The sequence below is a fragment of the Manis pentadactyla genome, chromosome 16 (assembly GCF_030020395.1).
Source record: "Manis pentadactyla isolate mManPen7 chromosome 16, mManPen7.hap1, whole genome shotgun sequence".
NCBI classification, from domain to species: domain Eukaryota; kingdom Metazoa; phylum Chordata; class Mammalia; order Pholidota; family Manidae; genus Manis; species Manis pentadactyla.
This window is the reverse complement of record NC_080034.1, coordinates 10,945,185-10,961,003: the sequence shown is the minus strand read 5'-3', so window position 1 is coordinate 10,961,003 and position 15,819 is coordinate 10,945,185.

Sequence of the window (15,819 nt, the reverse complement as noted above, 5' to 3'; positions counted from 1 at the left end):
AGAACAAAGAATTCCCATATGATTATAATTTTTCATGGCCGGAACTTATGGCTTCAATGATAAATGTGTCATTCAACAACATATCTAATATACCAAAATAGAGATTAAAAAGAAGAACTACTATCAAGGTCAGAGAGTAAGAGAACTGACATAGGTTTCAATTGATCCTAGTGGACTCCTAGGGATGCCTTTGAGTTTCAGCCTATCCTTGCTTTTTCCAACTTTTCATCCATCTTCTCTTCTATACTGTATGTCCTGAGGATTTCAACTTCCAACATTTTATGGGAAGGCAAGATCTTTACGAAGACTACTTAACCTCTTCCCACAATGGCATAAATTCAAATTCCTATAATTTGTAGAGTATAAAACATACATACATGTTATATGTATGTATGTTTATATATAGTATAAATTATACATATATATCTCCATTCTAGTTGCTCTCCTTCTCGGAGGGAACATTGCTAGAGACAGATAAACAGAAAAAAACACAAGTGAAATTTGATTTAGAATATTTAACACTCTTCTCCATATTTGTGGAACAAGGAGAAAATCAGTGAGGATATAGAATATTTTAGCAGCACTATCAACCAACTTGAACAAAAAACAGTAAGATATGTTTTTCAAGGGCACATGGAACATGCATCAAGCAAGATAATAGTCTGGGCCATTAAATAAATCTCAGTAAATATGAAATTAATGAAATTGGAGTATTAAGAATCTAAATATTTGGAAACTAATACCCATGGAATAATGAATAAATCACAAGGGAAATTACAAAATATTTTCATCTAAAAGATAAGGAAACTAAATTAAACTCTGTGCAGCGAATCTTTAGCAATGGTTCAAAGCAAATGTATAGCTTTAAATACTTGTATTTGAAAAGAAAACCATTTTAAGTCTATGATCTAAGATTCCATCTTATGATTCTTGATGAAGAATAGTAAAATGAGTCCAAAATAACTAGAAGATAAGAAATAATAAAGATAAGAACAGAATCAACGGAGTAGAAAACACAAACAATTCAGGAAATCAATGAAACCAAAACTAGTTTTCTAAAAATATTGATAAATATCTATCTAGACCAATCCAGATAAAAAGAATAAATTTCCAATATCAAGTGAAAAAATGATGTAATTGCAGATACTATAGGCAATAAAAACATAATAAAGGGATATAGTACAAAATTCTTATGCCAATATGTTTTAACTAGTAGGATGATAAGGATAAGTTTTATGAATCTCAAAAATCACCAGAACCAAAAGAAGGAAAAATGTTAGTGTGAATAGCCCTATATTTATGAAAATAATTAAATTCTTAGTTAGGAATGTTCCCACAAAGAAAACTACAGTTCACAAAGTCTTCACCTGTGAATTCTATCAAACCATTAGGAAAGCAATGAATCTAAATTAACGAAAGTCATCTCAGAAAAAAAGAGGATCAAACACTTCCCAACTAATTTTAATAGCACTCCCCAGCAAGGTCCTAACAACCAAAACCTTACAAATAAATTTTCAAAAATGAAGTTACAGAATCTAGTCAAAGATTCTGATCACAAGAAAACAAATCTGCAGACTTATATGCCTATGAATGCAGATACGAAGAGCCTAAATAACCCAGTAATTTATAAAGAATAATTCAACATGACCAAGGTTAATTTATATCCTACAGATTCAAGATTGAGTTAACATTTTATGATCAACATATAATTCTATGTATTTACAGAATAAGGAATAAAACCATATGAATATTTGAAGATGTAAAAAAATTAACATTTGAGAAGATTTACTATTCAGTCTGAATTTTTTTAAAAAGCCCTTGGCAAACTAGTAATAGGAGAGAACTTACCCAATGTGATAAGGGAACCCACGGAAAACTTAAACTAGCATTCTACTTTAGAGTAAAACAGTGAATTCTTTCCTATTAACATCAAAGTCAGAGCTGGTTAACCACTCACTGCTTATAATTAACTTAGAACTGGGGGTCTTTTCCAGTTTAATAAAGTGAGAAATAAATGTAAGTAATACTGACTCAAAAGGAAGATACACATGATATGCACAAGACATACTTATAGAAAACTACAACACATGTAGATGTGTATCATGTTTCTAGATTTAAATATTCTATAGTCTTAAAATGTTAACTCTAAATAGGTCTATCCAAAACAGTCACAATAAAAATGTTTGCTGGTCTTTTTGGTAGAAATTGACAAAGTTTGCTTGGAAACCCAGAAGACTCAAACCAAATTTGAAAAAGTAGTACAAAACTCACTCTAAAGGAAGTGTTATCAAGACAGTGTAGTACAAGTTTAGAATAGTGTACCTAGATGTTCAAATATATTTTAACAAAAGTGATCAGAAAATACAAGGGAAAAAAAAATAACATTTTCAACAAATGATTGAAAATAATGGATATCATGAGGAGGGAAAAAAAAGGGACTTGGCCCTTATTGTATAACATACACAAAATATTAATTCCAAATATATCATAAACCACAAAGTGAAAAATAAGAGTATAAACATGTTGAAGAAAACATAAGAAAAAGTATTTGTGATCTTAAGCAAAAATTTCCTGGCTATGACACAAAAATCATACCTCATAAAAGAATACCTTGATAAACTTGACTTTCAAAATAAAGAATTCTGCTTCTTACAGAACACTGTTGAGAGAATTAAAAATTATGTCATACTGAAATTATTTTTAAACTCATAACTTATTAAATGACTTGAATCCAGAATATACAAAAACCTCCCAGAACTCAACAAGGAAAAACTCCACAAGAACGTTTAAATTATTTGAATAATATGAAAGTAAAACTTTAAAAAATAATTTATTATAATCATTATAAAGAGTAATATAATTACACATAAATTTAGCAAAAAAAGAATAATCCAAATGTATTGAATATTTCAATCTAGAAACATGATATACCTCTACATTCACTTAGATCTTCTTCAGCCTTTTTCAGCAATGTGTTGTAGTTTTCTATAACTATGTTTTGTGCATATCATGTGTACCTTCCTTTTCAGTCAGTATTACATTTATTTCTCACCTTATTATACTAAAAAGATTTACATACTGAAAATCAAAGTACTGATAAGAAATAATAAGATGACCTAATGGAGAGCTATACCATGCTCATGGATTGAAAGACTATAACTGGAAGAATTCAGTTCTTCCAAAATTAGTCTATAGATTTAAAGCAATTTCAACTATAATCATAAAGGGATTATTTTGTAAATAATGCTAAAATAATTTTAAGATTAGTATGAAAACACAGCCTAAAATAGATAAATAAAAATTTTGATAAAGAACAAATTTGGAAGACTTAAATGGCAAAAAATTAAAAAAATAGGCAACACCAAATATTGGTAAGGAAGCATATTAATAAGACCTACCCACACCATTATTGGCAGTAAAAAGATACAACCCCTGTGGAAAAGGATCTGCAGTTTGTTACAAAACTAAATATTCATCCACACCCCAGATCAGAAATTTCAATTCTATATAATTGTCTAGTTAAACTCTAGATAATTATCTAGAAATTTTAAAAATTAACCACAAAAAGATAAGTACAATAATTTTTTACAATGGACCAAACTGTGGGTTATCCATATAATGGATTACTATTCAGTAATGAAAAGGAATGAACATACAACATGGATAAATATCAAAAATATTATGCTTTACAAATAAGCCTTATACATCCATATTTTATGATTCTTCTCATTTAAAAATCTTAAACTAGCAAAATGAATCTATGATGAGAAAAAGAAAAATGGTTGCCTCTTGGTGGTAGGGGCAAAGACTGACGGGGGGCATGAGAGAACTTTCTGGGTGATGGTAATATTGTAGGTCTAGATAGAGGATGGGGTTACTATATGGATTTGTTAAACTCATTGAATTGTACACTTCATATATTTACCATTATATATATTAAATTTAATATGTGTTAAATTAATAATTTTACTTTATATAAATTATACCCCCCAAAAAATGAGAACTGCAAGTAAATATTGAACTCAATGATATACATGCTAAAATATTTATGGTGATATTTACTGATGTTTGCAACTTATTTGAAATTCATCAGAACCATAGAATGGATAAACAGATGAGTAGATGGGCAAATAAGTGACAAATCAATTATAGTAAAATGATAACAGTAGAATCTAGTCAGTGGTTGTATGGGAATTCACCATAAAATTTTTTTTCAACTTTTCTCTGTATTTAAAAATTTCCCTAACAGAATGTTGGAAATATTATGTTTAAAGACAGAAAACAGTATTAGTAAAAGAATATTTACAGCAGCTTTAATCTAATAGCCTCAAGTCAGAAACATGACCACAGTCCATTAATACAGTCCATTAAGTGGATAAACAATTTGTAGTATTTTTCAAGAAGTACAAATAATACAAGAGGCAACAACATGGAGGAATCTCAAAAACCTTAGCCTGTGCAAAAGAAACTGAACTGAAAAAGTATACCATGATTCTATTTATGGAAAAATTTAGGATAGGCAAAAGCTAATTTATAATGACATAAAACAATCAGATTTGCCTGGGGGCTAAGGGTGAGGGAATGGAACTACAAAAAGGCTGGAGGAAACTTCTGGGGATGATGGAAATGTTCTATATCCTGATTGGAGTATCTGTCAAAACTCATTGAAATATACACTTAAAATGGGCAGATTTATAATATGTAAATCATACCTCAGTAACATTGATTTGAGAGAATAATCTATTTACTTGTACTGGTGTCCTGTAGAGCTTTTCAGATGGTATTGTAAGTTGTTCCAATCTTATAACACTTTGCTGAAGGCTGCAGTAACTACAGAGTACTGACTTTCTTATCAAGTCTCCTGAAGTTAGCTATTTCTCGGAGCTCAAGACATGCTCTCAGTGTCTGATATAACCAAGTACTTTACTTTGCTCCTTTATAATAAGGACTACTAATTTTCAGACCAGGTAGTGGGATATTTGTTAAGTCCCCAAACCCATAGCCCTCAGATACTTTCTCTCAGATGCAATGACACAAACTTAAACTAAAAAAGGAAATGTTTTGATTTATGACACACTCGAGGTTTAAATAATGAAGCCCCGTGAAGATGGGAGTGCAACTACTAGCACTTGGGAATGCCTAGAACTAGGTAATATTTCCAGAGCTCTTTCACCATCTCTTTTTTTCTTTTCTGAATTTGGACTTCATTCTTACACTGCAGACTGACTGACTATCTCCACTTTTTTAAGACACATGGCTGCTGAATTTGCCAAATTCTATATATCCTATGACTTCACTAACTGGTGGGAGTTGGTATTGATGCTTTCTTTAGTCCTTGCTGCAAAAATCCCAGGGAAGGGCCTGTTTGGCCCAGATTAGTTTACATGAATGAATGTGCTCCAAGTGACTCTGGCCAGGGAACCAGGGGATATGGGATCATGACATATACGGCACCTCTAGTGACAGCTTTGAGGATACAGGGTTGAAAAATTGGAAAGGGCATGCTACAAAAGAAGTGAAAAATATGGAAAAACAATTTCATATAGGCTCATGGTAATAGGCGTATTATCAGTTATTACATATTGATCCAAAGTATGCCCTTCATTTATTGTGGGTTTTTTTTTTGGCCAAAATAATACGTAAAATATTTCTAAATCAATTCTGAAAAAAAATGGCAGGCATAGTCATGAAACGGTATTTAAATATATTTTACATAAAATGAATATTTCTAAATAAATTTTAAATAAGAAAATTCAGACTTTAATCACATTAGCAATGAAAGAATGAGCAGTTTACAATAATATAAGACAATCTGGGGAAGGGAAAGTCTAAACTGATGAGAAGTAGTTGAAGAAGATATTCTAGTATGAACATTGGAATGGAAAAATTAAAAGAATTAGGATCCAGTTTTAGTCCAACAACCGATAACTGGTTCTTCCATGAGGTTAATCTCTAGCAATCAGTTTCATATTCCAATCACTAAAAAACTTGGAATGGGTGACCTCCAACATCCTTATCATTGAGATGTTTTAGTCTTCCCCTTGATCTATATCCTTTCCTCGCACAACATTAGAAGATAACATGTAGTCAGGGTTGTTTCTGATGACTCCTACTAATGTACTGAAACTTTCCAAAGCCCAAATTACCTTAATTTACTTTTCTTTTAGTTTTCCATATACCTCATCTCATTCAGTTCTCTGAATGATGGGTTTGGCCTATCACTCTCATAGAACACTATTTTATATAGCTAAAATAATCAGAAAATCCCTAATCAGTAGATCTTTATTGACTTTTACTATTCCAGTAATATTCTTGGCATTGCTTTGATTAAATGACTGGGCTCATATAAGTTAACTAATTTATTTATACCATTATTATTTTTGTAAGCATTGAATATGTGACAAATACTTTTATCTCATATATACAAAACACATTTTACCTAATACTAGAGAAAAAATTGAGATATTCAAAATTCTTGCTAAAAAATTTGATAATGATGTTTTTTAAACATTGTCCCTTCTCAAAATCCATTAGATATGTATTTTTGTAAGTTTTGGATTTTTAGTTGCTCCTTATCTCTATGAAAATATAAACAATCCAAAGAAATTTAAAATAAATGTGTTCTTTTAGAATCAGTGGGCTTTTTGATGTATTACATGTTCATATTTCTGGAATGTGAAAAGATGCAATAAATATATATTAACTATCTACAAATCATATATTTTGGTATTTATGGAGAAGTTACTTATTTTTTAATGTATATGTAAATTCAAAATATCTTCTCATTCTAATTTAAAGAACAGAGATCCCATAGTTTTGAATAAATGCCATGTGTGTTTTTAATTCCATCATTCTTTTAGGTCTTCACCTTACATCAACTAAAATATAAAAGTTTCAACCTGTGTTTTTAAAACATATTAAAGTGTATTTTATCTAGGACTTTAAAATCTTGCAGCATAGATTATCAACTTTACTATCCATTAATTTATTTTCCATCACCAAGAACTGGCTTTTTGTTCTGCATATCAATCTTTATTCTACCCCAATTATTTCAGACAGACTTCCATCAACTTAAGTACTTTTACAAAGAATAGCAACTTTAAAAATAATCAATATTGAAACTACTAGTGGTTGGTCCTTAATAATTATAATAGATGTCAATTTTTCAATATGCTTCCACAGCATAATATAGTATTTTGAAATACACTTCAGTGAAGCAACTTTTGTCCATGAATAACTCCCCGATAAGAAACTTAATACTCAGGAAAACATAGCAGCCTTTAAATGAATGACTGAAAGCAGCGTTTCCAACTTATTTCAGTGCTGTTTGGTAGATTTCTCCTACCACTAAAAGTAAAAAATTTACTCTTAGCCAATATGACTATTTCCTCACAGTAGGAAGGAACCCTTTTGAACTAAAAGGCAAATTTCCTTGGTAGTGTCTTCCAGTGTTTGTGGATGGTGCTTTAACATTTAATTTAAATGTTCTAATCACTCCCAAAATTACTACTACCTAGAAAAAGGCAAACTACACCAAAATTCATGTAAAGAATTAAATGCTTGGATCAGTGTTCTACAAGGCAGGGGTTTACTGCCCAGCACCCTAGTGATTAAGCATTAGTGTTGTAATCAGAGAAAATCCAGGACTCTGATCTTTCAATAAGCAACAATTTGCATAGCAATTTACATAACTAAATTGAGAAAATCTTCCTTTGAAGTTGGAAACCAAATGCTTGGACAAAATTTTGTGTCCTTATTTATTATACCTCATTTAACCAGTTGAAAATGATTTGACTGTATATAGTAAAAAAAAAAAAAAAGTACAGTGAGTTAAACATAATTTATTTCCCTCTTACATAAAGGAAAATGAGGGAGGCAGTGCAAGGAAGGCTCTACTGGGCCATCAGTGACTCAGGTAATTATCTTTCTTCTCTATAGTCAAGGGCATGGCTTCTGTTCTAAAAATCACATAACCCAAGATAGATACTGAAGATTCAGTGATCAAACGTCAAGTGTGCAAACCAGAAGGAAGAAAAATCACAAGTGTTCCTCTCAGTTGAGCTGGCTTCCTTAAGAGTAAGAGGCCTTTCCGATAAATTTCCATTAAGTATTTCTCTTATCACGTCTTTAAAATTAGATGTTCTGGACTAAGTTCTCTAGTGAAACTTAGTTGAAACTAGCAAAATGTGGCCCAAATGTGATAATATAATGACCTATAGCATTGACTAGGACCACAGAATTAGCAGTCAGATGTCTGAAGAATGTTTTCTTTGCAGTGATATAAAAATGACAACCTTTTAAGATATTGAACAATAGAAACAAAACACATTACTTTTTGATATTCTTTATTACATTCCCAAATCTAATGTCCTTCCTTCCCTCATAGGTAAATTATATTGCTTTTCTGCCTAGTGATTCATAAGATGCTGTCTTTACGATTATAAAACAAATGTTTGCGATATGATTAATTCTTGGCTGGCATGTCATGAGTCATTTTGCTCTGTAATTTCAAGACTTCCTTCAGTTCACAAAAGTTGTCATCTCTCTCCTTAATTATAATATTTAATTTATATTCTCTTTTGTGTGCCATTCTTGATCTTGGTAAACCAAGGTTGTTGACTTTGAATTTTCTTAGACCAGTGAAATTAAGTTCAATTCTGCACAATGAATTCAGTTAAAGTGAAGAGCTTTCTGTCCATCTACATCATAGTTCTGTCATCCACTGTACTTTCATGGCTGTTTGTAAGATGGCCGATGGGATCCTGTCAGAATTTCTTCTATTTATATAACATGACACAAGAATTTCTGGAATTCCCTCTTTTTCATGGTTAAATTTTGTTCTGTTTGCCCTCAGTTTGTCAGAAATACCTGGAAATTTTGTCACTTAGATTGGATTCTTTTTTTGTTCACTGAAAAATTGCTTTGTTTGCTAATTTGGGTCCAGATTATGTTCAGGGTCTAATTTAGCCTCATTACTAAGGTGCAACCCTTTTTAGACCACTATGCAGTGTCCTATCTGTGGCTATGTCATGGGATGACTACTAACTAGACACTGCTATGGTCATATTGCAGTATATATCATTAAATATACTAAAGTCATTATAATCATTATCATCAACCAAAATACTAAAACATTATGTAGTACATCTGAAACTAATATAATGTTATATGTCAATTATACTACAATAAAGAAAGTTAACAATGTGTGATATCAAGTCAAAATGTAACAGGCACACAAAAAAGTAAGAAAATATCCATAACTACAGGAAAAACCTATCTATATTAACAGAAACAGAAATGATATAAATGATAAAGTTAGCAGATAAGGACTTTAAGACCACTTATAATTTTTAAATATGCTTAAGAATGTAATCAACAACATGAAAAATAAACTGATGAGAATACAAATGAAATAAATTTTTTAAAAAACAAAATAAAATTTCTATGCATAAAAATAACAATTATTTGACATTTAAAAACACTGAACTGGGTTTTCAACTGAACAGACATAGAAAAAATTTCAGAGAACTTGGAGACATAACAGTGGAGATAAAAGGAAAAATGAGGGAAAAGTGAAAAAGGACCGACAAAATTAATAGAACCGAACTGACCTATAGAGCAATATTGAGCAGTATAATGTATATGTATAGCTGAAATCTGAGAAAAAGAAGAGCGAAAGTAGTAACAGAAAAATACTTAGAGAGGTAATAGCCGATGTTTTCCCAAATTGATAAAAGTTATAAACTCACAGATCCAAGAAATTCTTATCTATGTGAACAGAAGAAATGTAAGCAGAAACACATCAAGACACCTACTGGCCAGACTTCCAAATTCCATTATTAAAGACTAAAATCTTAAGAGCAGGAGGAGAAAGAGAGATACACAAAGCAAGGAAGAATGATAATAGGCTTCTCACGTGAAACTCCACTGGCCAAGAGAAAACGTAAAGACACCTGTGGAGTACTGAAATCTATATTTAGCAAAAATTTGTTTGAAAAGGCAAATGAAATCAAGATTTCTTTCAGGTTAGAAAATTCATCACTAGCAGGCATGAATTACTGAATATTTTAAAGAAATTTTTTAGCCAAAAGAAAAATGATACTTCTTTTAAGTTAATTTATACAAAAGAATGCAGACTGGCAAAAAATAGTAAATATGTAGATAACTATGAAAACTTTTCTATTCAATTTATATACTGTTAAAATATAACTAACTGCTTAAATCAAAAGTAATAGCAATACATTGTAAGGTTGTTACACACAACAGTAATAATGGTGAGTGGTGGATGGAGATGAAAATACATTTGTTGATGGTTTCTTGTAATTTAACCAGATGCTATACTTTTATTTGAAGGTAGACACTGATGAGAAACAAATGTATATTACAAATCATATAACAATGAAGAGTTAAATAAAAAAATTAATTCATTTATTTATGTAATTTCTTAAATAAAAATAAAATAATGAGGAGTGGAGATAAAGCAGAATCATAAACAAAATGAAATTTGTCCAAAAGAAGACAAGCAAAGAGAAAAAAAGGGAACCAAATTAGAAAATAAAGAGAAGAATGTAGATTTAAAACTAACCAAAGCAGTAGTTGTATTAATATAATGAACTGAACACTACAATTAATAGGAAGATATTGTCAAGCAAGAAACGCACTTTACATAAAAAGATAGTTGGATGTCTACAAATAAACAGGAATTAAAAGAAAGAGATAACAGCTTCACTGATATCAGAGGCTGACTTAAAAAGTATTAAGGGTGATAAAGAGGAAGTTTTCATAATGACAAAATGGTTATTTCATCAGGAAGATCTAATAACTGTAAATATGAATGTATGTAATAACACAGCTTCAAAACATGTATACAAAATATAATAGAACTGAAAGGAGGAAATAAATTAATTGGAGATAGTTGGAAGCTTCCACACCTTATCAGTAACTCGGAGAGAACAAGGAGTCATCATTTTTAATCTTATTTAAAAACCTTATCAACCAACTTGACCTAAGTGGCATTTATAGAACACATATTCCTTTCCAGTGCACATAGGTCATTCATCAAGAAAGACAGTACTCTGAGTCATAAAATAAGTCTCAATAAATTTTATAGGATTTAAATCAGAGGGAGTATTATCAGAAAAATAGATGGAAAATACACAAATATTTGAAATTTAAACAACACACCTCTAAATAACTTTTGTCAAAAAAGGAAATCACAGGAAAATTAGAAAATATTTTGAACTGAATTAACATAAAAATAGAACATATCAAACTGGGTGAACAGATGAAGTCATGCTTAGGGGGAAATTTATAGTATTCAATATTATGTTAAAAAATAAGGAAGAGCTAAATATCAGTGATCTCAGCATCTACTTTGAGAAACTAGCCAAAGTGGAGCAAATTATACAAAAAAGTAAACTGGTAGAAGGAAATAATAAAAACAGGGGCAGAAATTAATGGAATAGAGAAAAAGCAGTAGAGAAAAATCAATGAAACAAAAAGCTATTTGTTTGAAAAGATTAGTAAAAATGATAAGCGTCTAGATATCCTTCTCAAACATACAAAGCTGTCTTCCCAGTTGTGTATTACCTGAATGTAATAAATTGATTGAAGGCAATATATGTCATTTGATCTTATATAAATTGACACGGTAACCTGATAAGCCTATCTTCCTATTCAGTACATCACACTTCATGAGAGGAGTGTAAAAACTGGCTTGGGTAGATATAAAATCATGCTGTAACCAAACAGTTACCAGGACTGGTGGCTTTGAGCATTAAACACAACAGATGTTGGGTAGGAAGAGTAGCTGCCTAAGTGTGTTCAAGCTTATTGCTGAGTTGCAGAAGTATTACACCTGCTACCTGACTACTGAGAACATGAATGATAAAAATACATGAGAACTAAAACGAATACATGTGGTCCCCCAAATAGTTCAGTCTCCTCTGAATTCCTACTGCACACTATTTGATATTCTCCTGTGGTATTACTGCTCTTATATTACAATAACTTGAGTACATACCGTCATCCTAAGGAGAGAACAAATGCGTTATTTATTTTATATTTCCCACAGTATCCATATCAGATTCCTTCTTATAGGTTGTGAATGAAAGTTTATTGAATAACGGATCATTATTGCAATTAGAAAGGAAGGGAGGGAGGGGGCAAAAGTGGGAAGGAGGAAAGGAGAAAAAAAATAAGGTAACTTGGCAGTTAGTTACTCTCAACAGAGTTTCAAACAAAATCTGGGTGACATTTCTTTTGATTTGTCATTAAGGTCATAGAGTGAACGCAAGGTAACGCCATAAGGGCGTTTCACAATGTGTTCTGGAAAGCATTGCTGCTTAAAATCTGACCCAGCGCTTCTGCCCGTGAACATTTGTATGTTTTCTGACCCTCACGAGATAAAGCACAGAAAAATGAGAGTAAAAGTAGAAATATTTATAGCAACTTCATAGGTTGATTTTGTCTTTTGGATCTAATTGCAAAAATTAGTGTTCATATTTTGTATCTATTTTATTTTTATTGTATTTTACAAAAGCTTTAGTCTGTCCAAATAGGTTTTTCTCCCAAGTCCTTTGCTACAGATAGTTTGAAAACACTGTTATAGAACATTTGTTCTCCCAAAATATTTTGTCCTGTAAGTATTCCATGATAAAATGAGTCCAGGAAATGCTTCACTGTGTTATCTTATAGATTACTGGGCACACTGAAATGTTAAAGCCTATGAAAATTAAATCTGCCTACTTAGCTTTGTTAAGCCATTATTTTTCAAGCCTTTCGAACTCAGAATTATTTTCAGGCAGTACTATTAAGATCCTGGGGAAAGAGTGCTCAAAGGAATGTACTTAGAATTATGTGATTTGGAAGTTATGAGGAATTTTCCAAATATGTGACATTTTAATGATCATGTCAAAATGTTAACTGTTCCAATTTTCTCACCATATTGAAAAGCTTTTCAGTTATTTATGAGAACTCAGTTGGTGTCTAATTAACTGGTGATTTTATCAGATTTTTCATTGCCAGAAATAGGTGGATTCTCCTTTCAAGTAATAAAGTGGTAGATCATATACTTTTAAATTATAGGTAAAACACTTTGAATAGCAATTGTATAATGAGATAATATGTTTAAATAATAAATTGCCTTGAAAATACTAAGTAGAAAATAGTTTATAACTTTTGATATGCATTTTTATCTATCATAAATATAAGAAAAGCTTCATAATAATAAACTATAAACATATTTTATCACTTATATCTAAGATAGTTTTAAATTGTTATCCAAATTCTTGCTAGCATCTACTGAGATGATCACATGGTTTTTATCCTTCATTTTTAATAACATCCTTCAACAAAACATTTTAATATATTTGCTAGCAAAAATTATACCTTTCCCTGAGGATAGGTATCCCTGACTCTTTAACTTATCTGGTAATCTTCATTGTGTATTTTCTGAGAGTACATCACTGAGAAATTATTTCAATGTCCATTTTTCCAAGATCAATTAGGTACATAGTTGAAAAAGAAGATAGTCAGTCATGGATATATCCTAATCTTCTATAACTTCTGAAATATCCAAAATATAAAACTATCAAATACCTTGTCTATCCTTACAGCTTTCTCTTCTTTCAGGAAAAAAAAACAAAGTCTATTGGAAAATTGCCAAATATGATTAATTAACAACAGTAGATGATAGATAATTGAAAATAATACTTTGACTCACCAAATAAAAATAGTTTCCATTCCTCTCATTTTTTCTATCTTAAATATAAAATTAACCTTTGTAGAAATATTTGATTTCTCTTTCATGTTTACCTGAAAAGGTAAAGATAATAGAAAATGTTATGCTTGTAAAATATACTACGGTCATTTATGAATTTTAAGGTTGATTAAAATCATTTTTACTTCTCTGTATATAATATTCCAATTTCAGAGACCTACTTATGTTTGAATAGGTCAAACAATCTTCTTGTTACCTTCTGTGAGATATATTTGAAGGGGTATATTGACAAATAGGCAGATATCTAGTATAATGTCAAGCTCAAAAACAAGACAGGAAATATAATCGTTTTTTTTTTTTTTTTTTTTTTTTAATTTCCTGAAAAGTTTTTTCTTTTTTTTTGGAGGGGGAGGCTTAAAACTTTAATATATAAATTTTACAGGGACAAAATTCAATCCATAATACCTTTACTGGGCTTTAAGGTTTTTATGTTTTTTATTTATTTTTATTTTTTAAATTTTTTACTGAGGTATAATTGATATACACTCTTATGAAGGTTTCACATGACAAAACAATGTGGTCACTACATTTACCCATATTATTAAGTTCCCCCCCATACCCCAATGCAGTCACTGTCCATCAATGCAGTAAGATGCCACAGATTCACTGTGTGCCTTCTCTGTGCTACACTGTTCTCCCCGTGATCCCCACACCATGTGTACTAAACATACTACCCCTCAATCCCCTTCTCCCTCCCTCCCCACCTGCCCTCCCACACCCCTCCCCTTTGGTAACCACTAGTTCATTCGTGGAATCTCTGAGTCTGCTGCCATTTTGTTCCTTCAGTTTTGCTTCATTGTTATACTCCACAAATGAGGGAAATCATTTGGCATTTGTCTGGCTTATTTCACTGAGCATAATGTCCTCCAGCTCCATTCATGTTGTTGCAAATGATAGGATTTGTTTCTTTATTATGGCTGAATAGTATTCCATTGTGTATATGTACCACCTCTTCTTTATCCATTCATCTACTGATGGACAGCTAGGTTGCTTCCATATCTTGGCTATTGTAAAAAGTGCTGCAATGAATATAGGGGTGCATATGTCTTTTTGAATCTGAGAAGTTGTATTATTTGGGTAAATTCCAAGAAGTGGGATTCCAGGGTCAAATGGTATTTCTATTTTTAGTTTTTTGAGTAACCTCCATACTGCTTTCCACAATGGTTGAACTAGCTTACATTTCCACCGGCAGTGTAGGAGGGTTCCCCTTTCTCCACATTCTTGCCAGCATTTGTTGTTCTTAGTCTTTTTGATGCTGGCCATCCTTACTGGTGTGAGGTGATACGTCATTGTGGTTTTAATTTGCATTTCCCTGATGTTTAGGGATGTAGAGCATCTTTTCCTATGTCTGTTGGCCATCTGAATTTCTTCTTCAGAGAATTGTTTCTTCATATTCTCTGCCCATTTGTTAATCGGGTTATTTGCTTTTTGGGTGTTAAGACGTGTAAGTTCTTTATATATTTTGAATGTTAACCCCTTGTCAGATATGTCATTTACAAATATATTCTCCCATACTGTAGGATGCCTTTTTGTTCTATTAATGATGTCCTTTACCATATAAAACCTTTTTAGTTTGATGTAGTCCCATGAGTTTATTTTTGCTTTTGTTTCCCTTTCTCGAGGAGATGCATTCAGGAAGAAGTTGCTCATGCTTATATTCAGGGAATGTTTGCCTATGTTGTCTTCTAAGAGTTTTATGGTTTCATGACTTACATTCAAGTCTTTACTCTATTTCGAGTTTACTTTCGTATATGGGGTCAAACAATAATCCAGTTTCATTCTCTTGCATGTAGCTGGCCAGTTTTGGGGGCATAATTGTTTTCAAATATTTGAAATGCTAGGCTTGTTCCATATATTATATATCTAGGACCAATGAGTATATACTACAGAAAAGAAATTTAAATGTAAAATGTAAAATAAAGATAAAATTCACAACTACAATACTTTGAAAATTGTATCTGGAGTAAGTGGATTAACTAGCAAAATAAAGAAAATTCTAGATGATGATATCAGATATTTTAGAAAAAAATTACAACTTC